Source organism: Anolis carolinensis, chromosome 1, assembly GCF_035594765.1.
Source record: "Anolis carolinensis isolate JA03-04 chromosome 1, rAnoCar3.1.pri, whole genome shotgun sequence".
NCBI classification, from domain to species: domain Eukaryota; kingdom Metazoa; phylum Chordata; class Lepidosauria; order Squamata; family Dactyloidae; genus Anolis; species Anolis carolinensis.
Window position 1 is genome coordinate 183,280,409 of NC_085841.1, and position 14,778 is coordinate 183,295,186.

The 14,778-nt window shown below is 38.0% G+C and overlaps 1 protein-coding gene across 28 annotated transcripts in view; it reads right to left on the reverse strand.

Moving 5' to 3' along the window:
* map2 (microtubule associated protein 2) overlaps nt 1–14,778 on the reverse strand; it is a 331,665-nt gene that overhangs the window by 255,560 nt on the left and 61,327 nt on the right. For 27 of the 28 annotated variants that reach the window (XM_062961372.1, XM_062961363.1, XM_062961338.1 and 24 more), the window contains one exon: nt 2,923–2,974. The exons of the other annotated variant lie outside the window; for it this stretch is intronic. The gene's annotated coding sequence lies outside the window, so the exon portion shown is untranslated. Of the gene's footprint in view, nt 1–2,922; nt 2,975–14,778 lie in introns of those variants that run through there. 28 annotated transcript variants of the gene reach the window in all.

Here is a 14,778-nt window from a genome sequence, read left to right on the forward strand (position 1 = left end):
ACCAGCACTTTCTTCATACTCAGAAGCTCCTGGTGCAGTCTTTACAGGACTATACAATGCAGGAAAATGATTCCCACTTTATGCATAATATTGCATGAAATAGCCTCTTGGGGAGGAAAAGCTATACCATGCCTTTTCTTATTTTTCCATGATATATGAGCTGTTGATGCAAAGGAGGTCATAGGCTGCAATCGGATCCACCCTTACTAGGCATGTTAAATATAGAAAAACTTAGTTCACAATAAATATGCCATAGGACTGCCTGCCCAATATATACTCCTTCCTCTGCAACCTTAGAATGTATCTTCTAAGAAGAAAAGACCCAAATCCACTTAAAGCATCTATTAGTAATAAGGGACAGTCAACTGCAAAGAGACAAGAGTAAGAACTGTTTATTTTGCCTCTATACACAGCTGTATAATTCTTTCAATCCCCAGCAATGACAAAAAAATCACTATCTCATTCATCTTCAATATGAGTTTACATTATTATCAATTATTAGGCTGATTTCAACAAACCACTGTAAAATTGCCTGGATTATGTCTATAAACGTGTGTGATAGGATGGTTTGGGTTTGGGTGATAGGAAGGTTTGGGTCTGTGTGCATGAGCATGCAGTAGGGATGCCATTCATCACTAAAGGTTTCTTCTTGAAGTTAACAATGTGTGATTTCAGCAATTTTCCTCCCAAGTGCGAGAAAATATTTGAAAATCAGTTTTCAAAGGCTAATAGCAATTTGCGACACATTCTGTGCAAAATTTGTACATAATTGTTTTGTGCAGGGAACAGCATTTTCTCCACAGAAAACAATTTTTTCTGCATGGAAAATGATATTGTAATGGAGAAATATTAAATCATACACAGACAATGCTGTTTTAATGCAAATCAACTAAGTACAAGTTTTATGCAGAAATAAAATCCCAAATGCAGTATTTTCTGGACAAGAATTAATATTTCTGTGTTGAAATGTGATTTTCCATAGAAAATGCTCTTTGCACATAAATGGTTTTTGCTATTTAAATCAATTTCATGTGAATTTTGTAGAGCCTCATTAGTCCAGGATTACAAAGCACCTATTACAATGCAGTCTGAGCCCTGCTACATACACAATGGAGGACCTTCTTACAACAACACCAGAGGCACTCCAAGTGGCCAGCTACTGGTCAAAGGACATTTAGTATAATGCCAGTTTTTAAACTTTTTTGTGTTTTTAAATATTTTACAACTGTACCCTCAGTTTGCTTCTGACAGAATAAATAAATAGTCCAGGATTCTCCTCATCAGCTTTTCTAAACACTGAGAAACATGTTTTTCAACCATTTCCCAAATATTTTTGAATATTATTCCATCCCTAGTATGAAATGAGTATAATTATACCAGAAGACTTCTTTGTCACTCCAGTACATATAAAAAACATGAACCAAGTATTTAACTAGAACCCTCTTTCCAGGAGTGTTGATCTGCATATATAAATTAACTGTATGCCATTTCTTAAGTCACCTACCTGGAATGGGATGGGGGAGGTAGGAACAAAGAGTGACCCTTCAGCTGTTGGACTACAACACCCAGCATATCCATTGTTGACTATTATTATTATTATTATTATTATTATTATTATTATTATTATTATTATTTCTTACCCACCTCTCCTTGACAGTTAAAATCACATAATTATAAAACATTATCTAAATACATATATTAAAATGTATTTCTATAAAATACATATATTAAAATGTATTTCTATAAAATACATATATTAAAATACACAGAAAAAGATTAAAATATAGTTAATACAAGACATGAGTTCCTGTAACTAGTCTGTCTGGTGTGTTTTGAACTAACTGAAGTTTCTGAACTTGGTGCAGAGGTAGCCCAATGTAAAGTGCATTGCACAAGTCCAACCTTGAAGATATCAGCACGTGTCCTCAAATTCTAGGAAGGGCTGCAGTTGGCATATCAGCTAAAGCTCCTGACTGTCGAATCTACCTGGGCTGACATTTGGAGAGACGAATCTAGGAGCACTCCCAAGCTGCTAACACAATATTTTGGGGGAAGTGCAACTTCATTCGGAACTACTTGATACACCTCCATCTCTAAGTTAGGACCCTTGATGGCAAGCACCTCTGTCTTGTCTGGATTCAGTTTCAGTTTGTTTTTCCTCAACAGCCCATTACTTCCTCCAGGCAATCATTTAGAGGAGACACACTATCCTTAGCAGTGACTGTTTTGGAAAGCACGGAGAAATCTATTTCGGTGTCATCAGCATACTGCTAACACCCTGCCCCATGCCTCTGGATCAGTGGTTCTCAACCTGTGGGTCCCCAATTGTTTTGGACTACAACTCCCAGAAATCCCAGCCAAATTACCAGCTGTTGGTATTTTTGGGAGTTAAAGGCCAAAACATCTGGGGATCCACAGGTTGAGAACCACTGCTCTGGATGATCTCTCCCAGAAGTTTCATGTAAATGTTAAAAAGCACTGGGGATGGAATGGTGCCCTGTGGGGTACCAGCTCCTTTTCTGTGGAGCAGCTATCCCCAAGTGCCAAAATTTGGAACCTGTCTGAGAGGTATAACCACAACCACTGCAACTCGGTGCCTCCAATTCCCAAACCCCCTAGGCCATTCCAGAAAGATATCATTATTGATGTTATCGAAAGCCGTTGTAAAGATGGAGATCATCCACTAAGGCGACCATCACAATCTCAACTCTGTATCCTACTCTGAAGCTGATTTGAAATGGGTTAGCGAAGTGTGAGTCATCCAAGAATGTCCAAGACTGGTGGCAAAGGCTGATAGAAACTGCAGTACATCTCTATGGTCCCACTTTGGCTACCTCTGTTCTAGGCCAATCACGGATTCCATACAATAGTTTTGTATTTGGCAGCAGCGAAGCTTAGCATGTCACAAAACAGAATACTCACCTTTTGGTGGATCTGTCAGGCAGTGATAATCTCAGCTTAGATTTTCTAGAATCTACAAGAAAACGTAGAAATCCTGCATCAAAGTTGGAAACTGAACATACACATGAAGCTCAATTTTAAGATGTGCCAAGCAAAATCTAGCAGCAACTACAAGTTCTCATATGTGGTGCTACAAAAGCTTAATTTATTGTTTTCCAGATTCTTACATAGTTGATTATGTTAAGTAACAAAGTCACACAAATCTTCCTTTACATACCCTGTTTCCCTGAAAATAAGACATCCCCACAAAATAAGACCTAGTAGAAGTTTTGCTGAATTGCTAAATATAAGGCCTCCCCTGAAAGTAAGACCTAGCAGTGTTTTTGTTTGGAAGCATGCCCGGCGCCTGCCAAACAAAACACCAGAACTTGCAGGATTGGTAAATGTACATAATAATAATAATAATAATAATCATCATCATCATCATCATCATTATATAATTATTTTATTTTTATACCCCACCTCCATCTCCCCAGAGGGACTCAGGGCGGCTTACATACCAGTTGTATATGGAAATAATGGTAGTAACAAGAAATTCTTGACAGGAGTCAAGACAGTCTTGTCTGGTTTAGTTATGTTGGTTTGTGATGACAACTACTGTACAGTATAGAATAATTGTTTTTTGTTCAACAATGAATATGAATTCTTCTTCATGGAAAAATAAGACATCCCCTGAAAGTAAGACCTAGCGCATCTTTGGGAGTAAAAAATAATATAAGACACTGTCTTATTTTCGGGGAAACACGGTAGATAGTATTTTAATTACATTATTGCATAAGAATATGAAAAAAAAATCACAGGTAGAACTCTAATATAACATTATAAACTGCAGGAATGGGGAGACCTCTCATTTTTTAGTTGCAGAATACAGGCAGTCCCCAGGTTACAAACATCCAACTTACAAACAGCTCATAGTTAAGAACGGGGTGAGACAACAGGAAGTGGGAGAAATCTATCCCTCGAAAGGGAAATTCACTCCTAAAGGACTTATCATAGGGAAAAGGGGTCTCAACGGAAGCTTTATCACCAATCCTTGTTTCCACAAGCCAAAATGTTCAAAATCCAATAGGAACAGAAAGTGAGGCAAAATCTTCCGAACAGGGGCACAAGCAGCAAAACAAATACTACAGGGTTTTTAACCCTTCTTATGCTGTCTAAAATTTTATGCATTGTATATAATTGGCTTACACTTTAGAATGTACCTGTTCCAACTTAAAAATTCAACTTATGAATAGACCTTGAACAAATTTTGTTTGTATCTTGGGGACTGCCTGTATTGACATGACTTCATTTGAAATTGTCATATTTGTCATCATTTAAAAAGAAAATGAAGTTATGTCTATGGCATGCATATCTATTCTACATGCTTGTTTCCTTGTTTTCCAATGAAGACCATTGTGTATGTTCTGACTGAGCACCCGTCTCTCTTTATCTTGTGATAATGGCAACACAGCTATATCAGGTGAGTCAAATGTTTTAAAACATATTCTTGTTAAATGATACCTTCAATCACGCTAACTTTTTGAGATATTGCCTGTGAAGTTGCATTTCCATCTATTCTTAATGAGCATCAGAATAATTAAATTTTGCTTTAGGAGAGGACAACTAAAGATATCTGCTGTGTTTGCATGCTGCCTAATTACTGTAAGAATAAAGCGACACAATACAAAATGCACAGACAGCTAAGAAAAAGTCATCTGCTTTTTCAATTACATCTCTGAATTATGGGCCTTTTAAAAATTTCAACACAATAGCATTTAATGATGATTACAAGAAATGCAAGGATTATAGGTTAAGCAAAATAAACCATACAGAGAAAATTTCTAAGAATTTTCCCAAATTTTTATATGCAGTTCATAAAGCAAAAAAAATGTGTTTATTGTATTAGCATAACTAATAAAATAATATTTCACAGAAAGATTATGGAAATTGGGTAGTATTCTACTTCATTTACTTAATTAAGTATACTTAATTAGATAATATTTCCTCTCCCAACTTCTCCAAACCTGATGAAAACATCATTCACCCATGTTCTGACTGCCAACTAAATAAAGTTTCTTCTGCCATGCATTTGATGTCTGGTAAAGTCACTTGCGGGATAGTGAACAATTGTGACTAAGTACCTACCATGAATACAGAACAGTTACCTAGATTTACTCATCCACAACTGTACACTTAATTACACAAATGTAGGATACTGTCAGTTATGCTTAGATTTTGTGTCCCAAACATATTGAGTTGCCTTTTCCATTAGAAAAGGTAACTCAGTATATTTGAAGCAACAGAAACTTCTCCACATGGGAATGGAGAGTCTACAATTTGCTTCCCAGTTCTGGGCTATTACAAGTCTAGTGCTAAACAAATAAAAAAAATGAGGAACTTACAAAGACAATTATTATTTTTAACTAAAAATAAGGAAAGTTGCTTCAAACTGGCCAGGCGAATTAAGTCTCCAGTATGCCCTTCACCGCAATTTCTTGCTACAAGGCATAGACCGTTTTGAGATATCAGCTTACTAGATTTCTGCATAGATTCATTTTAGCCATTTTACTTCAGCCAAACTGGCTTCTTAGGCTCTACCGGATGGCCGTAACAGCAAAGGCTCAGCCGTCACATTTTCCCATCTACAAGAGGACCACGTGGCAGCCCATTACAGCTCCTTCTCCCCTATTTGACATCACAGCTGCATCCTGGCTTCTCTAGAGTAGAAAGTAGAAACAGCTTTAAGGAAGCATTAAACCTGAAGTGAAAACGTGTGAGGGGGGGAAAGGCAGGTAGGGCCTGCAGTGCAAAAGCAAATCAAGAGAAAAGAGAGGGCTTTTTAAAGGAAGCCCAGAGGATAGCTCCAGGTCATCGCTCTTCCTTCCCAGTGGGAAGTGAGAAGTCTCCTTAAAATGCCTTAATGGAAAGCGGTGTGTGTAGAGAGAAGGGAGAGAGTGCACGTACTACTGTCTGTCTCTTCTAGAGTAGAAAGTAGAAACGGCTTTAAGGAAGCATTAAACCCAGGTCCCCTCTACAGAACAAAAGGAAAGGATCGAAAAAAGAGTGGTATCTTAACTCTGATACTTTTTAATCCAGGTCTTAATGAAGGATGTAAGGACAAACAATGCCATTGCCTAAAATTATGTGAAGGGGAGCCTTTGCTGCCAATGGGCCAGATCTAGCTTTATTTATCAGCTGTGATTCGAAAAGTCCATCTGGCTGCATGCCTGTTTTCAGGAGGCATGCAAAAATGGATATGGGGGATATGGGGGCAGCAGAAACGGATCGAGGTTCAGCCAAAATGCACAAGCCTGCAGCTTACTTAAAAGATAGACCCATAACAGTTCATAAAACTAGCAAATTATCAACCTAGGATGTCAACCTTTAAAAGTTGATATCCTAAAGGCCAAAGTAATATGGTGATGTAATATTCATCTAGTATCAATGGCATGTTAGTTTTCATACTACACATTATGGCTGTATCTACTATATTTTATTCATGAAAAACTGTTAGACAAAATCCTTTGTATTTCATGTGGTGGGGCCCACAAAATCTTTAACCTGAAAAATAAAATATGGAGACAGAAAGTGTACTAAACAGATACAAAGCTGAAACTTTTCTTTCTGTCCCAGTAACTTTGCTAGTACTTGTGTTCTGTGGCAGTAGGCATCATACTGTTGACTCATTCATCCTGAATCCCACACCCAACAAAAAACTGCCATGAGTATTGCTACAATAAATACAATCCCTCCCGGCACTTCTGACTCACAAAAGAATTATAGTCTCTCAAATTAAGGTGGCATTTTTACAAATCTGTTTAGCAGTTAAGTGAATTACAGGTGTACAGAAAGACACACCCAATTTAATTGATTCTCATGCTTCTCATCTCTAAATCTCAAACAATAAAATAATTGATCACATTGAATTTTGAAAAGAGGCATACAAATCTAGCTAGTCAGTTAAAAACAACAACATCAACTCAAAATTATGGAAGTCTATGATCATGTGACTTATCCACAACTAGTGATTAAGCCATAATGTATGGTCTACTGCTTTACAAAAACAGTGCAAAGTAATAAACTTTTTTATTGAGGATAGAAAGAATAAGCCTTGTAAAATGTAGTTTTGATGAAACAAGAAAACACTGCTAAGTGAAAAGCAGATGGCTTATATGCATATTCTCTATAATTTAACTAACTTCATTTGATAGCCCTGTGTTTCCTGGTAAATTCCTTGCTAAATTCTACTTTTTGTTCCTCTATTTTTGAGGATGGCTGTTAATTCTCTATCAGTGTGACAAAGAATTACCATTCTTCAGTGGCCACTTCCCTACAGAATGTCCGTATCTTGATATTAAGCTACTGTAATGCTGTATTTGGCACTAGTCCACAAAATTTCATATAGGCTTGTAGGGAAAGGTATTTTTTTCCAAAAGCATTCATCCTGAGCAGAACCATAGAATAGATTTAACTTTTTCTTAAATTGAACTTTTTATTGAAAACCATTCCTAGCTACTTTTTCTGGATTTCTAAATGCATTTTTAAATGCCATGATGAAAAGGAGCACCTTCTCAAGTACCAGATCTAAGTTTCTAATATTTCACTAGCACATCTGGAGCCCAGTAACAGTTTCCTCTAATGAATGAATTGGAAACCATTGAAGTCCTATCAAACAAACCAGGAAGGCAGCACCTACACTACAAGATTCGTAGGCCCCATCTTCACTGTCATGTCTGATCCAAATTATCTGCTCTGAACTCGGTTGTATGGCATATAATCTAGTTCAATGCAGATAATGTGAATTATCTGCTTTGATAATCTGGATTATATGGCAGTGTGGAAAGGGCCTTAGTTCACCATAATTTCAGCAACAAGGAAACTCTTTAAATTCAGCTTTTAGGTGTTAAACACATGGACATTATGATGATGTGTAGAGAAAAAACAGTAGCTAATGGGTTTATGTGAAATTCAGAATAGTTTGAAGATAAAAATTTATCTACAAAAGCATAGCTCCAAAAAAAAGTAGACAGCCCCATCTGAAACAAAGCTGTTGAGAGAAGAAATCACTCTTACATGCACCACTATGGAAAAGTTGTCCAGTACAACTAAAAAAGTATTCTTCCTTTCCCAAGTGAATGACTTCTAAAGACTTCTGTGTTCCTTTGAAAACTGAGTGTGTTCAAGACTGTAGCTGTAATACACGCCTCTTTATAGCAGATACAGTACTAATAAATGTTTTATTAGTCTGCAAGAGCTAACATGGTTGAAAGCACTTAATGAGGAGTTGTATAATCCTACAATATTCATTCCTTTCCAGCCAAATTAAGCCCCAAGAGCTATTCTTTCAAATACAGTAAATACACTACTGCAAAGAGGGAGCTCTCACCATTTTATCCCTTCTGAAAGTCAAAACTGCCCTCAACTCTCTTACCTCTGATGTCTCCAAAAGTGGAAAATGTGCTATTGCTCCCTCTGGCCCCATCTACACTGCCATATAATTCAGTTGTATCATATTGCAGAGCTAGGAAGTTTACTTTTTAAAAGTAATTAATTTCTGTTACCCATTGGAGAATTGTAAAAGTTGGTCCATTGCTGATACTCATTATAATAACAAAAACAAGTAATGTGCTACTTTATTTGTTGCACTACACATCACACTCTATATTTTGGAATAGATAAGAGAATAACAAACATTTGCCCATGAAAAGATCCTTCAAAACTTTTGAAAGTAGAACTGTTACTAATTATAACAATAAATTAATGTTGGTTTTGCTCACTCACTAGATTTTTTTATTTGGAATGTGGCTTCATTATAACCCCATTGTCTCAAAAACAACAAATTATAAATTTGCTACTCCAACACCCTTCGGTTGTGACAAATAAACAGAGCCAAGCTACTTCAGCTACGTTTACAGAACATTACTTTTAAAAAAAAATAAGGGTACTGTTTCATTATCTGGGCAAAGGCCACTGGAAGGGAAAGAAGGAAAGTTCATTTTACGGGGGGGGGGGGGGGGAGTTGAAGGAGGAAAACCATTTCCCCTGTTTTTGCTGGTTCTGCTCCTCCCAACTTCCCATTTCATAAATAAGGGTTATTCCTCCAACAGGGACATCAGTGGAGGGAATAACAGGAAAACAGGGGGGAATGGTTTTACTCCATCAACCCATCCTCCATCCATAAGCATGTAGCATATTGATTAGTGAATTTTTATAAGAAAATAATATTCTCTCCGGTGCAGTGCTTGGAAATATAATTATGTTTTATTACAGTGATCATACTGGTTGGGGGATTCTGGCAGTTCCAGTGCCAAAATGTTACTTTCTCAGGCTCATCACAGTTTTACAGCTGTGATGGACTAGATCAGGGGTCCCCAAACTAAGGCCCGAGGGCCGGATGCGGCCCACCGAAGCCATTTATCCGGCCCCCACGGCACAAGGGCTGAGAGGGGTTGGGCTAAATGACCCAAGGGTTCTCTTCTTCTCTTACAACCATTATTATTATTATTATTATTATTATTATTATTAATAATAATAATAATAATAATAATAATAATAATAATAATAACATTAAGGCCGGGTGGCCATCTGTCAGGGGTGTTTTGCTTGTGCTTTCGGTGCACAAAGGCAGAAGGGGATTGGACTCAATGGCCCAAAGGGTCTCTTCCAACCTTCTTTTTTATTATTATTGCTGTTTTTATTATTGTTGTTATTATTATTATTATTATTATTATTATTATTAACATTGTGCCTGTGTGGCCATTTGTCAGGGATGCTTTGCTTATGCTTTTGGTGCACAAAGGCAGAAGGGGATTGGACTCAATGGCCCAAAGGGTCTCTTCCAACCCTCTTTTTATTGTTATTGCTATTATTATTATTATTATTATTATTATTATTATTATTAATTATTATTATTATTATTGCTCGGTGGCCAACTATAGTCCGGCCCTCCAATGGTCCGAAGGATTGTGAACTGGTCCCCTGTTTAAAAAGTTTGGGGACCCCTGGACTAGATGAAGGCCAATAAACTGAGGCTTAATCCAGACAAGACAGAGGGTCTCCTAGTCAATCACGGGACCAATTGGGGTATAGGGTGGCAATTTGTGCTCGACGGGGTTATACTCCCCTTAAGGACAAGGGTCCAAAGTCTGGGGGTTCACCTGGATTCATCACTGATGCCAGGTGTCAACAGTGGCTGGGAGGGCCTTCACACAGTTAAAACTGATGTGCCATCTGCAACAGTACCTCGAAAAGCCTGACTTTATCATGGTGGTTCACACCTTAGGTCATCCAGAATGGACTACTACAAAGCACTCTACATGGGAATGCCTTTGAAGATGGCTCAGAAACTGCAGTTTGTGCAAAGGTCAACAGCCAGATTACTAACTAGGGCTAGCTATAGGAGTATACCACGCCCCTATGAAAGCAGCTCCACTGGCTGCCAACAAGTTTCCAAGCCCGATTCAAAGTGAAGGTTATTACATATAGAGCCTTATACACTTTGGCTCAACCTACCTTTGAGACCGCATCTCTTTCAATGAACCTATGTGGGCTCTGAGATCTGCCGGGGAGGCCCTCCTTTCAGTCCCACCACAGTCTCAAGTATAGTTGGTGGGGATGAGAGAGAAGGCCTTCTCAGTGGTGGCGCCCCAGCTCTGGAATGCCCTCCCTAGAGAGATTAGATTAGCCCCTGCTCTCCATGCTTTTTGGTCTAGTTAAAAACTTGGTTTTTTAGACAGGCCTTGACCTTGAGTAGATTTTCATGGTTAGACATGATTGCTTCACTCTGGCACTTGGATTGCTAATTTAAGACTGTCATTTTTATCCATAGGCTCCTCTGGATTTTATTAATTTTTAAAAAATTATTATGTGTCATTTTATGCATGTCTGCTGTTGTAAATTTATGTTGTTATAGTTTATATGTGTATGTATTGTTTATTTTATGTTCGGCACTGGTAGTGCTTCTGTGAGCCACCCCGAGTCCCTTCAGGGAGATGGTAGCGGGGTATAAGGTTTACTATTTATTATTATTTTACCTTACATGTGTGAGAGGGGCCAAACCAGCCCACATTAGCATTAAAGGGGGAAACATCATGAAACAAGTGTTGGAGAGAAGAGCCAGGAGGTATCAGTCCTGCAGAACTGATCCCTGTGTGCTCAAAGGGCCTTTCAATAGCTAAAGGGAAGCAAAGCTATGGCAGTGTTCTCAAATCCAGTATATATGCAAGTGGGAAATTGCCCTGAAAAGCCAGCACAGCCACATATAATTTCAAGGAGGGGGATTTCTCAAACATTAGAGGATTTGTGGAAAGGCGGCTCAAAGGCACAGTTAGGAGGAGTCAAATCCATTCAGAAACCTTGGGAGGATTTTGTGAAAAGCTATAATAAAGGATGAAATAAAATGTATACTGCAGATTATGAAAGGCCCAAGTAAATCCAAAAGGATATCATTGTGGTTAAATGGCATCACCACAGAAATCATAAAAGACAAGAAGGAATGGAAAAAAATTGAAGCTTTTTTTGAAATTAAGAAAATGGGGCAAAGAAACCAGCAATCCACAAACATGAAAAGAGGGAATTTGAGCCAACGGATTCAAAGCACAAACTCTTCGCTATTTTGTAAAATAGCTGGTAAAAAGTATCAGAAGCTATAGTAAAACAGCCAAGGCATATGGGCACATTACACAAAAGGTGTAAAACCATGAATAAAAAGATATTAATTCAGAAATCTCAACTTATTAAATGATGCTGACTCCTTCCTTCATATGTATACAACAGCAGTCTAGGGAGGATCCAAATAAAAAACAACAAATTTCCTGACTTTCTCATTCCAACATGTCTCTTAGACACAGGAGAAGGGAAGATGAAAAAACCCACAAACTCCTCTAGTATTTAGAGAAGAATTAATAGTGATGTCGAAAATAATTCTCACACATTCACTCATTTAAAAATGCAGATATAGAGAATGTATTGTAACAAATGGTTGAACATGTGCATTGATAACAGAAAGGGAAGTTGGATGAGTATATACAACCAACCAGTATATGAGGTAGTATAGGCTGAGCACCTCTCATCCGGATTCTGAAATCCAAAATACTCCAAAATGGCTGAAATAATGGTGCCTTTCTTTTCTGGCGGTTCACTGTAGACAGACTTTGTTTCCTGAACAATTAAAAAAATGTTGCGGGTACAATTACCTTCAGGCTATATGTAAACTAAGAGCATGTATCAAACATAAACAAATTTCAAGTTTAAATGTGGATCCCATCTCTTGGATACCACGTTATGTACATATATGCAAATACAGTATGACCCCCTTAGCCACAGATTCAATATTCAGTTTTATGTACCGATGCTTCAAAAAATATTCACCATTCCAAGATGTTTTTGTAGGCCTCTTTACATCTTCCACTATTATGCCATATTGTGCTTCTGGCTAAGTATAGTAAAAATACAGGATTCAATATTCCATAGTTTTCATGTACCCATATATCCCCTAGGGATACAAAGGTTATAACTGTACATGTATTCCAAAATCCAAAACACTTCTGGCTCCAGATATTTCCGGCAAGGAATATTCAGCCTGTATACAGAACTAGGAAAGACAACGATTTTAAGGGATAGAAGGAAAAAGAGAATGAGAAAGAAAGATGGAGGGAAGGAGAATATTTGTTGAACTAAGGAGATTAGAGACTCAAACAGCTAGAGAACGCATCCTTTGCTGGTGATACAGCAGATTTTTGGGAGAAGAAAAAGTAGAGAAGGAAAGAAAAGGCATTAAAACAAAGAATAGCTAGCTATAATCGATTGTTTCAAGGAGATGGAATGAAGCACTCCCACATCATTATGAGAGTTGTTGGGGACACTCTTACACAATTTATTAGAGGGGAGAGAATCCACTTTAAAACAGAGAGTTCAGCCTCAAGATGCCATCCATGGTTTTTGAGCCATAAAAAGCCAAAAATAATGTTTGGATGGTCCTGGTGATGATGGGAATGCTAAAGAAAATTAAGCAATTATTAGTGACCAGGAAACCTCCTAGTAAGGTCCACCAGGAGCTAGGTCATCCTCCAGTCATTCTCAGGGTTGTAAAGGGAGGTGTAGAGAGAAAGTGAACAAGCTTTTATCTCAGCTGTAACTAGTATGATGTCCTTAAACAAAGATTGTAAACAATTTGATGGCTTAAGGGTGGACCCAAAATTGGTTGAGAGAAAGAAAGCAAACAGGTTAGTTCTGACTAGTGCAAAAAATGTAGAGTTGCTCCCTTCCTAAGCACTGAGTCAGCTAAAAGCAGGCATTCAAGGGGAACCTCAGCATTCAGAACATCAGAACAGGCTGCTTGCCTCAAACTGTGGTTCACGGAGTGGTCACTTTTCCATTCACATATATGGTCAGGGGGAGGAGTGTTTACACCTGCACAAATGACCTCTCATAAGTTGAAAAATTACTTCCTTCAACCTGGTTCTTCAATTAAGAAGAGTTTTTGTAGGTGAGTCTAGTAACTGAAAACATGACATTGTGACAGGAAGATATCCTTATTCTCAGTCATGTAGGCTGCAACTCTCTTTGGTACTGTTTCATTATATGGGTGGAGGCCACTAGGGGGCACAAGACAGAGAAGGTTAGTGTGTTTTAGGGGGCAAGGGAGGTCGAAGAAGTAAAACCATTTCTCAATTTTCCTGTTATTCCCTCCACCCATGTTGCTGTCATGGAAACAACCCTTGTTTATAATATGGGAAGTGGGGAGAGGTAATAATCAGCGAAAACGGGGGAAATGGCTTTCCTCCAACTCCCCCCTCCCCCCTCCCTCCTCCCCCGTGCAAAATGGACTATCCTTTTCTGTCTAGGCCCTCTTTTGTTATCCACCCGGATAATAGAACAGTACCCTCTCTTTTAACTGAACCAAAGTAACATTTAGTCAAAACAGGAATAGAGTTCCAATTCACAAGGTTCTCCAGAACTTTAACCAGGATCTTGATGCTCCCCAAAATGCAATCCTTTGAAATCTAAACAATGAAGACGACTACTCCATGTTGACCTAGCTATGGGCATCACAGCAAATGTTGTCGTTGCTGCTGCTGTTGTGTGCCCTAAAGTCATTTTCAACTCATGGCATCCCTAAGGAAAACCTATCACAGGGTTTTCTTGGCAATATTTGTTCACCAAGAAACAATTGCTTTACATTTACATTACTCTCTTCTAAGGCTTCAAGTGTGAATTTGCTCCTGATCAGGAATGGGTTTCATGGCCAAGCAGTGATTTGAAACATGGTCACCAGAGTTGTATTTCAACAGTCAACACACTTTATTTCCATGACATGATTGTGTCTAATATATTAAAAGAACTTTATTTAGAAAATAATTACAAAGAAATTTTATAAGATCTTGAACCACAAAAAATGTCTAGCTGTAAGGAATGATTTTGATTTTGCCATTTTATAAGGCACGAGCAAAAATTAAACAAGAAATCATGATTATGTTCCTGGCATAACTTATTTCCCAGCTTCCAGGATGACAACATCAACAACAAACCACACTCTATCACAGAATATACACTCAAACTGATTTTATCCTAATTTCAGAATATCCTCACAAGGTATAACCTTTGCTGCATTATCACTTGGTTCCTAAATAGCATGTTGTTTTGAATGCTCATCAGAAAAAGAAGCTGTTTCCTTGAATTGAAATGATGGGATATTTTGTTCAAATTAATGTTTACAAGCCACTACTGCTGTGCTGTGACATTGATTCTTCCTATTGTTAGCGTGTCCCTGAATATATCCAGGCTGAACGTGCTGAGAATGATTACTCAGTGCTTTCAGCTCATGTTACTAGAAAG